Source organism: Falco rusticolus, chromosome 4 (genome assembly GCF_015220075.1).
Source record: "Falco rusticolus isolate bFalRus1 chromosome 4, bFalRus1.pri, whole genome shotgun sequence".
Classification (NCBI taxonomy): domain Eukaryota; kingdom Metazoa; phylum Chordata; class Aves; order Falconiformes; family Falconidae; genus Falco; species Falco rusticolus.
This window is the reverse complement of record NC_051190.1, coordinates 42385800-42403695: the sequence shown is the minus strand read 5'-3', so window position 1 is coordinate 42403695 and position 17896 is coordinate 42385800. Positions and strand designations below refer to the sequence as shown.

The window sequence follows — 17896 nt, the reverse complement described above, 5'->3', positions numbered from 1 at the left end:
TAGCAACAACTACAAACATCAGTGTGTTAGCAATGTTAGTCTCATCCTAAAGCAAATACACTGTATTTGCACTATACAAGCTGCTAGGAAGAAAATTCTACTCCAGCCAAAACAAGGACAGCACAGTTACCAGGAATATGTGCTCCATAATCTTGAGACTGACTGGCTTGTAGTCCTCCAGGTCTTCCTCTTTCTTTTCTAAAAACTGGGGTTATGTTTTCCCATTTCCAGTCAGTGGGAACTTCACTGGACTGTCATGACTTCTCAAATATGATGGATCGTGACTCAGCTGCTCCATCTGCGAGTTCCCTCGGGACCTGTGAATCCATCCCATCAGATCCCATGGACCTGTGCATCTTTGGGTTCTTTATATGGTCTTGAACCTGATCCCTTACAGTGGGTGGTTATTCATTCTCCCAGTCCCTGCCTTGCCTTCTGCAACTTGGCAGTGTGGCTGGAGCACTTACTGGTGAAGACCAAGATGAAAAAGTCATTGAGTACTTTGTCCTTCTCCATATCCCAGGTAACCAGGTCTCCCATTTCCTTCTGGAGAGGGCCCACATTTTCCCTAGCCTTCCTTTTACCACTGATGTACCCATAGAAGCTTTTCTTGTTGTCCTTGATGTCCCTGGCTGGATTTAATTCTCTCAGGGTTTTAGCTGTCCTAACCTGATTCCTGGGTGCTTGGACAATCTCTCTGTGTTTCTCCCAGGCTACCTACCTGTCCTCGCTTCTCTCTAGAGAGTGCATCAGGCCTCAGGTGGGTGCCTCCGTACCTCTTAGAAGAGAGTTGCCTACTACTATCACCCGTCACCTTTTCTTAGTTGTGCTGGTTGCTGCATGGGGAGCAGACTGGGGTGCCTTGCTTGGCTCCAGGGTCTCTCCTGATGTGATGGGTCTTTCCTCTTCAGCCTGCAGAGTGGCAAAGCGGTTCTGCAAGAGCACCTCAGGCTTCAAGGGAAGTGTCTTCCTCCTGTAGGTCCTTCCCGTTCCAAGCTTCCATTTTTCTGCATTATTTCCCCCCCTCCCTTCTGTGTGTGCCGTTCGGGGAATTTTTGGCTGTTTGGCCATGGGCTGTGGGTCCACTTGCACTTGGAACCAGTTCAGCCACCTACTGCAGGAGGTCCTCCACCTGGGCACACCTTTTGCAGGCACATCTGCTGCCTGTCCCTGCCGCAGAAGAAAGGGCTGGGCGCTTCCTGCAGTCTGTCTGCGCTGCAGTCTGTCCCTTCAGCAGCTTGCTCTGGGTGGAGGCACTGGCTACGGCCTAGAAAAGGTAAGAAAAAAATAGGCAAAAAAAGACTCAATAATAATTCAGCAGTTTTGCCCTTCACTGGGCATTTTCTTAGGAAAAGGAAGCAAGCAATGTTTTGCTATGTAACAGTCTTTCCCAGTGGGTAAAACATTTAAATCGGCCTCTCTGATTTGCATTGTTGCTACCAATAATTGTTTTGGTCAGGCTTTTTTTAGGGTGGCTGAACAAGCAAATTCTGCCTGCTTTGAGGATTTACCAGTATTGCTTCCCTCCAAGGCAGGGCACATGAATTGTGTTAAACACAATCATCAGAGTACCTGGGTTCCTTCTGGAAATGAATATGAAACATGGGAATGGAGGAAGGTTTGTCTTTGCTGCAGAGCTCAGATGAAAGAAAATAGTTGAGGTGGAAGGGGGGAGCTGTTTAGGAGAAAAAAAAGTCTCAAAGACTGAGGAGAAAAAGCTAAACCCTGTGGTTTGGGATAATCCTCAAAAAGTTTCCAATCTTTTGGGCTATTAGTTGAAATGAAATGATTTGTCAGAGTCTTTCCAGACTCAATTCAAGCTATTGAAATGCCACAGGAAGACAAGGGAATCTGCTTTCACCTGGGAAGAAAACTCTGAAAAGTAGTAGAAAGCTCTTGCATTCACCCATCCCCAAACTGAGCAATACTGACAGGAAAGAATACGATAAGCAGCTGCTGGAGAAATCTGAAGGTAAAAACATCTACAGCTTGGCAGGGCTGAAGCAGCCTCCAACCACAAAGGGCTCTGAGCATCCTGACAAGTCCTTTTACAGCTCCTGGGTGTGAAGGGCTGCAGCAGTCCTGTCCTCTCGCTATGCGCCAGAACACAGGCTGTGAAGAAAAAACCCAACAAACACCACCCATGGCAGCTGGTAACTTACATTTACTCTAGGATCTAATGGCAGTGGGAGAACAGTGCTAGATATCAGATACAGGCCCCTCTGGGATGGCAAATGGCTTTTCTGTGTCCTTTCAGAGAGGTGATGTCTTTATGAAAAAAGCAGGCAGATGTACTGCCAAGGGAGCAAGTGAAATGAAGCTTAGAAAAAGGCAAAAGAAACTAAACACAGCTATTATATTCTTTGGCTTTCATCTGCTTATTGAGTATACGCAGGGTAGAAAGAAGAGGTATTAACTGAAAATTGAATTTCCTAAGCAAACTTCTTCAATTTCTTCAGCTATATTACTGCATTGTTGGCTTGTTCTGTAGACTGATAGAGGAGACGGTTTAGTTCCAAACTGAGTTGGATAAATTATTTTTTTTTTTTTGTTTTTGTGGAAGAAAAAATTTAGCAATTTGTAGAGCTTTGGACTGAATGCTGTTAATTTACCTGGCTAGGGTTGGATGAAGCAAAGTAAGCCTCTGCCCTCCTGACAAATGTCAATTAAATGTTTAATTTCAAGGAAGCCAAAATCTTCCTTTAGGAAAAACATTTTTATTTTCTTGCTTTTTAAACTCAGCTTTTGATTGTCACTTTTGAAATGGCATCTTTCAGTAAAATATGGATAAATAATGAAGAAAAAAATTGTAAGCTTTTTATCCCATGCTTCTTCACAACACAAACACACACCACCAGAAACACTTCATTCAGAATCCCACTTTACTTTAGACCCAAATAAAGTTTTACCTTTTTTCAACTGAATAATATGAAAATACTGATTTCTTTTCAAGCTTTTCCATATTTTGTTTTCTTTTCTTTGCTTTCTAAATTTTTTTTAGATTAACATATAAAATAAATCACAGTTCAATCAGCTCTCATTCTAAGTTTTAAGGTTAGTTGGGAGACATTTTATTTTCAAGTAGGTCTATATTCATGAAGATTGCAGTTTACTCTGGGCTCCGTTACCTCAGGCAGTACTGTTTGAAAGAAATAATCCCAGATAACTGAAAGACAAAATTAATGATAGGTAAGAAAAAAGAAGCTATAAGATAAAGCAAGACAGACTCTCTAGATTTAATTTGAGGTTTGATTTTTATTTCCTCACCTTGTGGAAGAAAAGTTCATCTCTGTTGGCCTTACTGGGTTTCTTAACAGCAAAAATCAAATTTTGGATTCTTACAAGTTTGCTGTGGACTTAGACTGTCCATGGATCCCTTGATGCCTAAGAAGGGCTGGTGCTCATGCCATAGCACATAGTGTAATAGGGGCTCTCTTCTCTAGCTAGCCATGTGATTTGACAGTTTTTTAATTCTATATTAAATATATATTTCTAGATATTTAATATAGAAATTCAGTGTTTTGGTAACAGATTTGGTGCCATGAAAAACTGGTTTCGTATCAAGGGGTGAACACAAGTTCCTTAGGAATCAGGGAGCGTCCCTGAAATTGAGGAATATTGATTTTGGAAAGTTGTGAATAAGTGAATGTTGAATTACGTGGGAGGTAAAACGCTTGCAATAAAAAGGAAAATAATTCTGAGGCTGCATGACCTGCAGGTAGGAATTTAATTCAGTGCATCACTTTTAACAGTTCTTTGAAGAACCCTCTTTCCTCCTCTCTGCAAGAAGTACAGGAAAGCTAGTTCCCTAGCTTTAACACTTATTGTTAGGTGCATTAAATTAAGCAGTGTAAATCCACTCCTGAAAATTTACCTTTTGTCAGAATTTGTGCAAAAGGTGTAATTTCACTTGGCAGAATTGATAACAATCTATCTTCTGGGAGCGTTTTAAAATATGTTTTTTTGTTACCAGTTTTCCTATTTTCCCCTTGATGAGGCATAGGTCTCAGTGAATAGCCTGTTTGTATACTGGTGATCGATTTCGATAGTTATCTGTTTTTGGTGTTTTGTTTTTGTAAACTTACCTGTCCTCTTTCAAAAAGCAACAACAATTAAACTAAAGGTTACTCTTTAGTTTCCTGGCATCCCCATCTAGGAGGAGATGAGCCTTTCTGGGAGGCGAGCATTGTAGAAGATAAGAACTAATCACTGTAAGGACCATAGTGTATAGTCTTTGCTTAGATAAACCTACAGCAGTGTCTCTATATTTGTGTCTATGTGTGGATATGTTTGAGTGAGTGGAAAGAAAAAAAAATCCAAAAGACTGTTCACATTCCTTTCTCTGGGAAGGGGTGATGGCAGATGTTAGTTACGTTTCCTGCTAGCAGGGATTAGCTAACTGGGCACAGAATCTTCCCATATACATGATTACGGACATGTTCTAGAAAAACTGATTTATGTAGTTGGAGGATACATTTTGTTTTAGATTTCCTGGAAACGGTTTTATTAAGCAGATTATTTTGACACTTGCCTTTGTTGCTGTCTATATTACCATATCAAAGAACCACTCACCACACTGTGCACAAGAAAACAGCAGTACCATACACAGTCATGCAGAGTTTATATTAATTGTTTGCAATGGCTAGTATTCTAACTTAATTTCAGGGACATTTTCTCTTTGGGTAACATATTTCTGAAGAAGTGTTGGATAATTTACAAGATTCACATCTAATTAATGTGAGAAAACACCAGGAATCTAAACCCAGGGTACTTGCTCTTCTTTTGTGTTGCATTTTAGTTCTGACAACCACTTGCAGAGATTCCTTTGCAAACCTTTCTGCTGTTTAATGTTAAAAAAAAAAATATCTGAGCAACATTCCTCAACTTCAAGTGTGTTTTTCCATTAAATAAGATTTTGGTTCCTATCATGAAATATGTAAGCTAACATTAACATGAGATGATTTTGAAAATTTTTATGTTTGGTGTATTTTGCACAGATTATGAATGGTATTGCTGGTTGCATTAATGTCAGCTTGGAAATATCTGCAGCTATACACTTAATGTTTATATAAAGCAATTTCAAAGGCCAATGCTAGCTCTTACAGTATATGAAGTAATCCTGTTTTTTCCATCGCCAATCCTGCCTGTTGTTTGGATAAATGCTGCCTGGGCACAAGGTGTGAGAATGGCCTTTTGGCATCAGATTCCAATCGAAAGTCACTTCTTTCTACTGCCAAAGTTAACTTCATGTGACCTGGATGAATCACTTAATCTCAGTGGTTAATGGGTTAGCTCCCCATTTGCAGACAACATTGTACGATTGTCCTTTTATGTTTTTTTCAGCTAAAAAGTGGGAACTAGTGACTGTTTCATATTTTTAAAAAGCTGGGCCTATGGAAATGCAGACTTTGACTTCCTTTTGTCACTATCTTCAACATCAAAGATCACCTTTCACATATGAATGTGAAATACTACTGAAATGTAATATGTGCTGGAATGTAGAATGTACTGAAAGATGTGCCTGAAATATGGGTATGTTGTGTGCATTAGATCAGGCTTTGATGGAAGTCACTAAGATGACTTAGTGACAGTGCAAGTGTTCTTCTCTTGCTCCCTTCTCACTGCACATCCAGAGATGCTAGGTTTTTTGTCCTTATTGCTGTCTCATAATTTAAACATTAATGCATACACACTATTTCAAAGGCACTGATCTGACTTAAAAGTAACCAGGAAGAAATAAAAAAATCATTTGAGAGCAGTTAAAAAAAAAATAAAGCAGGAAATTTTGATTTAAAAAGCCACTAGTTTAGAGCGAAAACAAATTTCAAAATAATGTAATTTGCTGTGCTTTGGTGCATCTTAGAGGTCAGGTCACTTGTAAAATGGAAACATGCAGCATGAAGGTGCTACCTTGGGGTAAATGGGAAGCGCTGCAGGATATTTAGCAGATAGTATGATTTAAAGACCAGCATTTGGCTTCAACTCTGCCAGCTTGGGTGAGCAATTTTGCTTTTGCCATACTTTGGTATCCTCTCTTAGCTCCTTAGGAAATGATGGTGTTTTTTTTTCTGTGCTTGTGCAGTACATATCAACCTAATGTCTAATTTCATTTGGAATGTCCAGATGATAATGGAGGAGGATGATAACGGAGTAACAATTTAAAACAACACATGGCACTGTTACTGGTATCATTCACAGAGTACTACAGAGAATTCGGAAATAATATTGGTGCTACATGAATAATTGATGTCGTAATCTTCAGACCACTTGTCCTTTCATGTAGTAGTTCGGGAAGTGATGTCACTTCTTGTCATGTATTTCTTGCTACATGTTATAAAAACCTCTGTTTACAGAAACAGAATCACTCTGCATGCTTGAAAGTGGAATTTTGAAGTACCACTGAAGTCACTGCTGGCACAAAGATACTTCATAGTAGTGACAAAGAATTACTCTAGTATTGTTCAATTTACATGATTGTAAATTGATGGTGTCCTGATTTCAGCTGGGATAGAGTTAATTTTCTTATTAGTACCTGGTGCAGTGCTGTGGTTTGGATTTGGTGTTAGAATAATGTTAATAACGCACTGATGGTTTTAGTTGTTGCTAGGTATGTTAATACGAACTCAAGGACTTTCTCAGGCCCTGTCAGTGAGAAGGCTGGAAGGGCACAAGAAGTTGGGAGGGGGCATGGCCGGGACAGCTGACCTGAACCAGCCAAAAGGCTGTTGCATACCATATGACATCATGCTCAATATATAAATTGTAGGGAGCTGGCCAGGGCCTGCCGATCGCTGCTCGGGGACTGGCTGGGTGTGGGTCAGCGGGCGGTGGGCAGCTGTGCTGTGCGTCGCTTGTTTTTTGCCACCCTTCCCTTTGGATTTTATTCCTCTCCCCCTTCTCCCTCACTTTCATTACAATTGTTATTTTTGTTATTATTATTTTATTTCAATTATTAAATTGTTTTTATGTCAGCCCTCTAGTTTTACCTTTTTCCTGATTCTCCTTCCCATCCGTCTGGCATGGAGTGGGGTGGGGTGGGGGTGTAAATGAGTGGGTAGCTGCATGGTACTTACTTGCTAGCTGGGGTTAAACCACAACAGATGGTAGTATCTTTGAGATGTTGCCTAAAAGGAATAAGAGAAAAATCTCTGCAACATTACTGTGATATTCATGCACATCACCTGTCTCAATTCCATTGAAGAGGCACAATGATCAATGGGACAGTACAAGATACATTGCCTTTCCACAGCTGTACTCCCAAGGACGCCTTGGCTAAGTGACTTCTGCTTTGAATGCTGCCTTTAAAGGCCTGAAAACTTATTCTGCTTTAACGATATATCATTTTGAGCTGAAAAATGTAGTAGTGAAAGCAGTAGTGGCAGCAGAGCACAGGTAGACCCATAACTACTAAGACTGAGAATCCTCCATTGCCCTTGACTCCAGAGTACTCTTGAAATTCTCAGTTTTAAATTGTGCTGCATCCATGATGCAAAACAACCAAAGCCAGACAATGCAAATAAAATGTTCTGTGAAAAAGTGAGTGCTGAATTTTCTGAGATAAACAAGTAACAGAAAATGAAGCTGTAGGAATACAAACAAATGGCAGCTTTAATATTGAAATTAGCCAAATTTTGCCAATTCCAACTGCAGCTGTGATATTTAGGTTCAATTAGATTAAAAGAAAAGCATTTCCTTTAGCACATAGTTTTGCAAACATTAGGATACTGTAATAAATAAATAAATAAACAAGCCCAGCCAGGAAGCACAGATGCCATTTAATGTGGTAGTGTATAAAAGTTTACAGTTACTTCTTTTAGACTCTTCCCTGGGGTGCCGTGTGTCAGCCTCCTGGAGAAGGAACTGCAAAGTCTGATTCACTGACGTATTAGACGACATCTGTGCTTGCTGGCTTGGATTAGAGATACTGAATCAAAAAGAGTCTGATCTGCCTTACCAGTACTAAGCTGACACAACATTATACAGCTTTAGCTTGTTGGCTTTTTTATCTGTTTGTGTTGTATGTTATGAGTCAGCACTGCTTGGTTTTTTTGGATTGGGATTGCCGTTTGCTTGGGCAGGGCATGCGGTGTGAAATGGGTTTGGCCATACCTGTAACCTGCCGAGGAAGAGCTCTGCGTTTCACACATTCAGCTGAAGCAGAAATACAGGGAAACTCATAGGCCGGAAAAGGTGGCAACTTGTCAGGGCACCAGCTGCTTCATGCGAGGTTAGGTTGGGTATAAGGGTAAGAAAGCTAATTCTTAATAGATCCTGCTAATATAAGTCCTTCTGCATCATTTTCTTTTCTGTGGAGACTATATATTAAGCAGGAGGCACCGTGTCAGTCCAGCCCTGCTGCCAGCCGGTCACCATGCAGAGTGCTCCTGGCACGGGAGCTGCCCGGCAGCTGCGAATGGGCACAAGCAGATCAAAAGGCGCAGGCTGGTGCCCTCTGATGCAGGGGAAATGCTCTTGTTACTGTAATTAATACTGCAAAAATGTCGAGTACGTGTGGCTGCTTTGGTTAGTGCCATACTATTTTTCATATTCCATTCTTGTAGGTAAGCCCCACTTTATGTGTATGTTTATTTCAAGAATTCTATGAAACATGCACTGAGCTTCATAAATAAGTGGATACATATTCCTGGATCCCTGATAACTTTGGCCTTTGCTTGAACTTTCAGACCAGAACAGGAATATTTGGGGAAAAATTGAAATTATTTCTGTTCTTCAATTGCAGTTTATTTTACTGTAGATAACTGCAGGATTTCTCAGGCTAGGAAAGATGATAAAGAGCAGAATGTTATTTTTGCCATTTGTAAATTTGCCATTAGGTTCCAACTGACATTGCTGCCTTTTCCTACATCACTTAAAATCTCACCCAGAAGTGGTAAATACAATTTCTAACCATCATAAATAATGAATGAATATCCATTTTAATAAACCACTTTGTTTTCTTTGGTTTTATCCTTAATTTTTTGAATATTTTTTTCTGGATACCTCAATATAATACTTTCTCTAATTAAGACATTGGGAACTAACAGATAGCAGCCTTACTCTGGAGGATACCATACACATCAGTAGTGAGAATGAATGAAGGAAAAATGTAAAAGTAAACCTAAAGGGGCTTCTCTGCTTTTTGCTTTGTTATTGTGTTTTGGTTTTTTTTTTTAATTTGATCACTTCCATAACTGATGGCTCATGGTAAACCTTTGGCACATGGTTATAAGAGGGATCAGGAGGCTGCCATTACCATATGAACATGGTGACAAATTGCAGGAAGAGTCGCTGTTATTCCATCACCAGAGGACCTTAATGAGGAAAACAGCATCATCTCAAGGCTTCACTGCAATTTGTTTTGCTTTGCTCTAGATCTTCTAACCGGAAACTTCCCAGCCTTTGTGATAGCTAGTCCTCTGTGAAAAGTTTTAAGAGCCATTTATAACAATCTTCTTTTTGCCTAATTTCACAATCCTAATGTTTCCTTTTGCCTAATTTCACTTTTGGGAAATTTGACAAAAATTGACCTAGCCCATTTATGTGTGCTTCTTAAATCCATTTGCTGGATTAGTGTCTTAAGTTAAGGTATTTCCTTAATGTAATGTGTTTAAATTAATCTGCATCCAGCTCAACACACAGGAATACCCAGCCCAAGAGACCCTCATCGGATAAAACAGTTTCAATACTGTCTGGTCATTCTGGCTTAACGGCTCACTCTGTGCCTGCCTTACAGTCCAGAATACTGCTTCTGTGCTAGTTCAACTACTCAAAATCTGGTATTTCTGCTTTCAAAATACGTTATCAAAGTTTGAGATTTATGGGTAAATGCTAACTGATGATACTGTGAACTGGACACAGGAAAAACAAGCTGCCAGACTCCCATATTTTTGGCTGAGAGTATTCCACTGACACGGTAGCTATCAAAATACAATCTGGTGCCCATCTTGACAAATACATCGCGTTTGTGGGACACAGGCAAATGTCAGTTTGGGGTTCACAGCCAAAACGCATTTAGCTCACGAGAGCAGAAAGCCTAGTAGTCTAATCCTTTGTTCTTCAACTAGAAATACACTTTAAAAACTACGCTGAGTGTAGAATGAACTGAATGAACTACAATTTCACATATATTAGTGCTCAGTATCACTGGAAAGAGTGTAGCGATGTGCGTGCCGTGCTTTGCAGAGCCCCTCCCAAGGGCTGTATGCATATCACGTAGGGGAAGGGGGGGATCGGCTCCTGGCAATTCTCAAGATGGGATACGACATTGTAGTCTTAATGTTCAATGGAGAAAAATGAAAACTGATTATGTGAAAAGAGAATTTTGCTCTAGCCAGAGTGCCGGTGGGGACTGGGATGATGTATTTACTGACAGAAGACAAGCCAGAAAAAGCAGAATGTGCCTCACATTTATTTACAGAAGAATATAAACCGAGGGACTTAAGGGACTTCTAGGTCATTCATGTGAGTCCTCCCTATTGCCTTATTCCAGGATTGTGGGTTTTCTTTTCTCCTTTAGAAGATTAAGAAGTATAAGGAAAAACAGAAGCCTCCAAACTAGAAATTCTGGGGTATCACCACCCGTCCTTGGAACTCAGTTCTGCCCTTGATGACTTCACTGGGAATTGAGTATGTGAAAAAGGGGTTTTAATCATTACAAATTCTATGCTAGTATAGGCAAATGTAGCTATTGCTATATTTTTAAAAAAGCAAATAAAATTACACCACTGCCTCTTATTAAACAGACTATTATTTTAAGAGAATGATAGCCCTTCATTTTTTTTGACAAACAAGTCAGATGTGAACGACAGCAAATGGAAATCTAATTCCATGGCAGCATCAACAAATCAAGCATGATACATCTCAGTGCCATTTTCTCCTGCACATAGCTGTGTCTGGTTTTCTGCCTACAAAAGATGAAAAGCATAAAAGCATAAAAGCAGTATGAGGTTTCCCTGATGGAAATGTTCCAGAGGAGGAAGGGAAACGCAGTAATGCTCCAGCCTGCTCTCCCTCTATTATTGTGTCATCATTACCTCTGTGGAGGGCTCTGGTTTGTCTTGGCCTATTCTAGAGCTGTAGACTCACCTGACAGTAAGGTTCCTAAATTAAACCCAAAATCCTGAAACGTAAATCTAAGACTAATAGAAATATTTCTTTGAACTGCTTAAATAGGGTATTTTAGGGCTTTGTATTTTTTCTGGTTTTTTCAAACTTTTTCATACTTGGCATGATGGAAAGAAACATTTGTTCCTCTTAGCAACAGAGCCTGCAACTCAAAGCCCTGTGTCTCTCTTCACAGCCAAGGCCTGTCTCATTTCCTCTTTGCTTCTCAGGAAGATCTTGTTCAAAACATCTAGAGCAGCTGGTATCTCTTACCAGAGGACTTGCTTACTTGACTATAGATGACAGAGGCGTAATCAGCTTTTTGTTTTCTTATTTTTTTTTGTACGGAAAACATAAGCATGATTCAGAGAGCTTCGCGTTGCACTGGGAAATGTATACTCTTATACTGTGCCATATGTCTTAAAAAAAGCCAAAACCACAACCCACAACAGTTGGGCGCTTTTTGGTTTTTGTGTGTGGTGGGTTTTTGTTTGTTTGTTTTGTTTTGCGATAATCCCCAGGTGGTCACAGAAGCTGTGACAGGAGATCTGTTTGGTGGTTCTGTTTCTACCTTTGATTCAGTCCTATAACTGATAACACATGTTTTGAAGAGAGGTCTCCACTGATCTGGAAATGCGGAAGCCCTTTATCAAAGTTCACAGTGGGCTCTACCAGACCTGCAAGACCAATGAACACAACAGAGCAGTTTGGAGAACTGTATGTTGGTGCCTTAGCATGTAATTTACATATGCACATATACACATATATATATCTCAAATGTATCTTGCATCTGTTGAAACATTTCTGTCCCAGCATTCAGTTGCTGTTCTTGACATTTAAAAGCTTGAAGTTTTAAGACTTGAATCTTAAACTTGAAATATGAGTCAATCATATATTGAAGTCATCGAGGTTACTAATACACTGTATTCAGTGTGAACAGTAATGGTAGAGTGTCACCCAGTCAGGAAATTTGCCTTGTAAGTATAATAGAGCCAGCATCTCATGCACTCGCATCAATATAAATCAGGAATAACTTCAATTAAGTAAGAAGAATTATATCTGTGAAAATTGCCATGAGAGGAGAATGAAAGCTGCTTTATTTACTTCTGGAACAATGAACTGTTTGAAATGGGCATTTTCAGCTATACATGATCTAATAGGATTTTCAATTGTCAGAATGAGTTAAAATCACTGCTTTTATTATGCATAGGATGTTTTTAATGGTGCACTTATTTTCTTAGTGCCGTATGTTCCTCCTTACAGAAAAACAAAACAAACTGTGAAGATCATCAAACCAGTTACTACAAAATGTGGCTGCTCCTTACATTTGTTTGTATATAAACCTATATTGTGCAAGCCAGATAAGAATAACAAACACTGGTAATAAGCCGGATATGAAAATTGTTGTTAATATACCAGGAAAATTAGTGTCTTTGTTGTTCTCTCTTGAGATAGAAAGACAGATATTGCAAAATTTCTCAGGAACAAAGACATATCACTGAAAAATTCTAATTGAACTTTACCAGATCTTCTGCTCTTGTTGATAGAGGTTTTTGTTCTTCCCCACTCAATTGTCATCTTCATCTCCATTAGGCATCCTGCTTGCTGCAAGAGGTGAAGGGAGAAATGCTTTTGTTAGAACCAGCTTATCATTTCTCCGATGATATCACCAACTCTGCCCATGTTTTTAGTGACCTTAATCTATTGTGATTTCTCATGTGTCATATATTCAGAGGTGGATGTGCTGTCATAGGCACAGGGAACTGAGGAAGTTACTGTGGATGCACTAATTTTTGTCACATTTTTATGACCAATATGACTCTCAGTATCTCTGCATCCTGCCCTGAATCTTTTAGGACTATAGAAGGTGACTAATAGAGATATAGTCCAGGGCTGATATAGGATGTACTTTCCCCCCCCATTCTCTCATTAATAGTAATAATAGTCACCTGTCAGCACAAGACATTTCTGAATTTCTGTTTTATTTTCTTAAGATTTTCCAAGTCTGTGGTTTCATCTTTGAAGCCATTTTTTTCAAATGTGAACTACCTAAATGTATATGATTAGCAGTATCAGTGCTGGAAAGTAAAAAGTAAAACTGAATACGAAGGTGTAAATATTCATTTCCTCAGTGATTATAGTACTGATCCTTTAAAATTGTGGTGTACCACTCGGATGAAGATACAATGGATCTAAGGTGCTTAATTAATTACATACAAAAACCTGCATGACCAGATGGTGTTCGTAGTGAATCCATGAACAGAGACTGTTTTCACTCATCTCTAGTAAAAAAGCCGCAAACAAAAAAACTTAAGGCTGGCTCTCTGCCCATCACTGTCCACTTATTCCACTATTTTTCTCATACTTCACCAAAGACTGGCTCTTGCCTCACTCAATAGTAATTGGTTTGGCTGATTTGGCTTCAGCTGGTCCATGCAAGTAGCTATTTTAATACAGTGTTTTGAGCAAGGGGAAGAGAAGCCCAACAATCCATATATATATACACAGAGAGAGAGACCTGAAATCTGCCTTTCAGGTCTTGAGTTAGTCTTCTTTAGACACAAGTTGTGATCGATTTTTTTTTTGTTGTTGTTAGTTTGACATAATATTCCTTCTTCTGTTTGCTGTGTGGTGGGTTCCTCTAACAACCCCTGCATGCCAACTCAGGAAAATTAATTACTTCCTGGAAGGCAGGGAGTTCAGAGACCTGTATGATGCTGCTGAAATAGACTGAAAACTCTACAATACAGACTCATTCCAAAAGAGATGCATGCCAAAGAAAATAAGAAAGTGATATTTGCCCTAACTTATATTTTTCATTATTATGCACTTCCCTGGCTTTGTCAGTGCTGCAACAGAAAGCAAAAACACCACCAAAAAAACGTGATTGCTATAGCGACCCCAAAGGTGCTGGTTTAAGGGGAAAAGAATAAATTGGTTTTGTTACCAAGAGTTTAAAATCCAGAGCTGTATGGGTGACATAATATATTTACTTCATGTTGTGTGCGTGGTTTCATATAATATTGCTTTTAAAATTAATATTGACCTTTAATGGCTATGGAAACAGCTATCAGTATGCAGAAGATTAAACAAAACAATAGAAAAACTGCACAGTAAATATGTATAGCAAGATATAACTGATAGAGTAACTATGATGTCACAGTAAATAAAACTCAGAGCAGTATTTTTTGCTGTGGGCTGGTTCCTTAGCACTTTGACCTTGATACTGGATACAGCAGGTTTAGATTAGCCTATATATTATCCATCATTCTCATGTGTGCTTTGGAAAAGCTGTCTTGGAAAAGAGACACTTTAAAAAAATTGTTTTTATTTTTCCCCTCAGGCTTAAGTTATCCAGCATCATACCAAGAATTATAACAGGTGTACAGATTCTGGTATACAGGACCTGGCTTATGAGGTTAAAGCAAATTAAACTGACTGGGCAATAAAATGGCAGGTGAAATTCAGTATGAGCAAATGTGAAAATGTGAAGCATCTTCACATGGGAAGGAAACATTACCTTTGCTTTATCTCTGTGCATCTCTGAAACTAAAACCCTCCTGCTCCTTAGTCTCCTTCCCGGGTCTATACAGGGGGCTCTGAAGGGGAAGAAAACCAGGCAGGTACTTTCTCCTGAAAACATGTTGAGCACCTGCTGTTCGAATTGGTCTCCTTGCCTGGGACGGAACTGTCTAGTGGGATAAGCAGAACTTGGGGGTGAATACCTGGTTCTAGGATGGAAAGAGTGATGGGGTTTGGAGCTTCAGGAGTGTATGCTGAGCTGTCTCTGCTGGTGCTCAAGCTATAGGAGCATTCAAACCTTGCAGATCACTGTCCTGCACCTTTCTTCTTCCTTATTGCTTGTGAATGGTACAATCCAGAGCTGCTAAAAGTCACTGACTGTCTTTCACTTGCTTCAGGCTGTATCTGCTGAGGTCTGTACTGTGTGGTCCAAAACTAGCTGACCCTGGTAGGAATATCTGTAATCAATGAAAAGGGATTTGCACACCCACAAAAATCTGGAGGTACAGGCTTCTAGGCTGAATTTGAAGAATAATTCCAATGATTAGCAGGAAAAAATGTCTTATTGGATAGCAGAAGAGACACAAGCAGTATTTTTATGTCTGCTATGTCTTCTACCTGCAGGTATTGCGCTGTGGTTGAACTACAACTTGGCTCATAAAGCTAAACATTGACAAGGAAACTGCACTAGTTCTTAATAGTTTAATACAAGAATTTTCAAATCTAATGCATTTATGGAAAAAAATCCTGGGCACTGGGGAAAAAGCCAGTGGCATTACATGGACTTAAATCTTTACTCCACTAAGGCTTCACGAAATCTACTACAACACTAATTTTGTTTTCTGCTTCAGGCACCTTAGTGGCAGCTTTCAGTTTCACCATCAGATTAGAGGGCAATATCCTTAACAATATCAATCTTGGCTCTTAAACAAAACATAGAGGGATATATATAGATCTTTAGCATCTGAAGTGTGAACTGAAGGAGGACTGAAAAAAGAAATCTTTAGACAACCTGCTTCCAGGAGAATGTGTTTTCAGACTTTTTAAAGAACAGAAACTTGAGTCTTAGAGTTTTCTGAATGCCTGTGTCCAGTCCTGGACTTTTTTACTTACTTTTTGTACACACTACATCAAAATGACAGGTTAAAATCTAAGGTCTGAATTACTGTGTTGAATAAATGAGCTTTTCACACCTTCCCATGAGTCGTTAACCAAGCATCTGTGTGATGAGGGTTCAGCCTGTCTGCAGCATCTTGCAGAGACCCGCTGTATCCTGGCCAGCTCGGAGGGGGAGTTCCATGAGGATGCAGTGACCTCTCAGCACCACACCGGAACAAGCTCACAAAGCTGCCCTGAAGCACGCCTTTGAATGAAGCCTGGCAGGTGTTCAGACAACTTGAGTGCAGATAGGACAAATACAGAGCTGTGAAAAAGATTGCACAGACGCATTTTAAAGTTAGATTCATGTTACGAGTTCAAGTCCAGGTGGATTTTACTTCACTTGTTTAAAAATATTGTATCTGGGGGATAGAGATTGGAGGCATCTATTATTCAAGAAAGGCCTTTTTTTTTTTTTTTTTTTTAATGCAAACTTATCAAGGCAGGTTAGGAATAAGGATAAATTAATTCTCAGATAAAGAACTCTGTATCCATGGACTGCATTGTTTGATGGCTCTGTCTGTGATTTGAGCCATACCCTGGAATCTGTACTTGCTTTTTGCTTCGTATCTGGTCCCAATCTATTATAAAGCAACACATTCCCACCGCTTCTCTTCAAGCTCTTGCTGACAGTTACAAGAATAGTTCGGAGCTGCTCTGAGCAAGGGATGCTTTTCTAGAGTCTCTTTCTGTGGGAAGTTTCAGCAGAAACTGAAAGCAGAATGTCCTTGTGTAGTTGCCCAGGATAAAGGGAAGGGTGTTGCTCTGCCAAACACGTAGTTATTCATGCAAAAACCCCATCACACGGATATTTTTGAAAACGTATGAAAAATATATGTGCAATATGTCACCTTTCTAGGCGTGGTGCCAGTGTACTGAGTTCTGTGCTTTTGTCTTTTGCAGAACATCATAAATTAGAACAGCAAAGGCAAAAGAAGGAAAGATGGAGGAAGAAGGCTATTTTTTTAATGCATCTTAATCTTATACATGCCCCTATTCATAATGATCAGGGTCTGACTTCTCTTTTCTCCTGGCTGCACTGTGCTCTTCCTTGGTGTGGAGCACATCAGCTGCAGTCATGGCACATGATAATCATGACCTCTCTGTCGTGCCAGGTCTTGGCATGCTCTGCATGCAGAGGAATTCAGCTGGAGATGGTTCTCATGTAGTTGATTTTCACAGTCCAGACTTTTTTGTTCCTTCTGCAAGAGCATGGAACAGTTGGTGTGGCATGTAGAAACTTGCTCAGAAGTTTTTCGGAGTTAATACCTGCATAAAACGTCCTGCTGACAGAGGTTGTCCAGCCCTTTTCCAGTAGAGACCACTCTGTAGAATTTTTATAAACTATGTCTAAAGTCTTTGACTTTCATAGAAGGTGTTTGATATTTAACTGGAAGCCCCTGGGTTTACAGAAAAGCCACAGTTCCTTCTCCTGTGTATTCCAGTTAACTGGGTTATAAGCTATTACAAGTTGCTGTTTCTCTTCCACATTCCTGTATTCCCCAAGAAAATTATGGTATCTAGTCTAATTTAAATATATGAATGTGAAACGCTCTGAAGAGCTAAAACTTAATTTAGCCGAAGTGGCCCAGTAACAATGCACGCTACGTAAAGCATGCAGCACAGCCCCGGCAAGGCAATGCCAGTCTGAGGGGAGCTGCTGGACTCTTGTCCCAGCCGTATGCTTCTGCCCAGTGTACATGGTCCCACCGGTCTGACACCTGCGAGATCCTCCAGTGACAGTGGGGACAGCTGAACTGGAGGAAATGGCTGAGGAAATATAATTGTAATACTATGATCTGACTGTTTGTTAATTTCTCACTTAACCACCCCCCATCCCCACCCCCACCCTGTAGTGTAAATTGAGAGCCAATGGATTTGTCGTCATATCCTCAGAAGTTAGAAATGGCTAGATCTATGGTTGCCCACTGAACCTGAATTTCAGAATCAATCAAACATTTCAGAATCAGTCTCTAACCCCACAACGGCATCCCGTGTTTGCAGTGCTACTTGGAGTAGAGGAGTTGCACACAGAAACAGATAGAGGGAAAATTTCTTGGGCCTCTCTAATTCTGGCATGTGCTAACTTTCAGTTGGGTGACTTTGCTGCGTC

At 39.9% G+C, this 17896-nt stretch overlaps 1 long non-coding RNA gene across 1 annotated transcript in view; it reads right to left on the bottom strand.

Moving 5' to 3' along the window:
• Positions 1-1105: 1105 nt before the first annotated feature.
• Positions 1106-17896, bottom strand: part of LOC119147213 — a 28013-nt gene continuing 11222 nt past the window's right edge. The window contains exons 2-4 of the long non-coding RNA XR_005103973.1: positions 12627-12708; positions 7074-7124; positions 1106-1267 (exon numbers count right to left, since the gene is read on the bottom strand). This is a non-coding gene — a long non-coding RNA (uncharacterized LOC119147213). The remainder of the gene's footprint in view (positions 1268-7073; positions 7125-12626; positions 12709-17896) is intronic.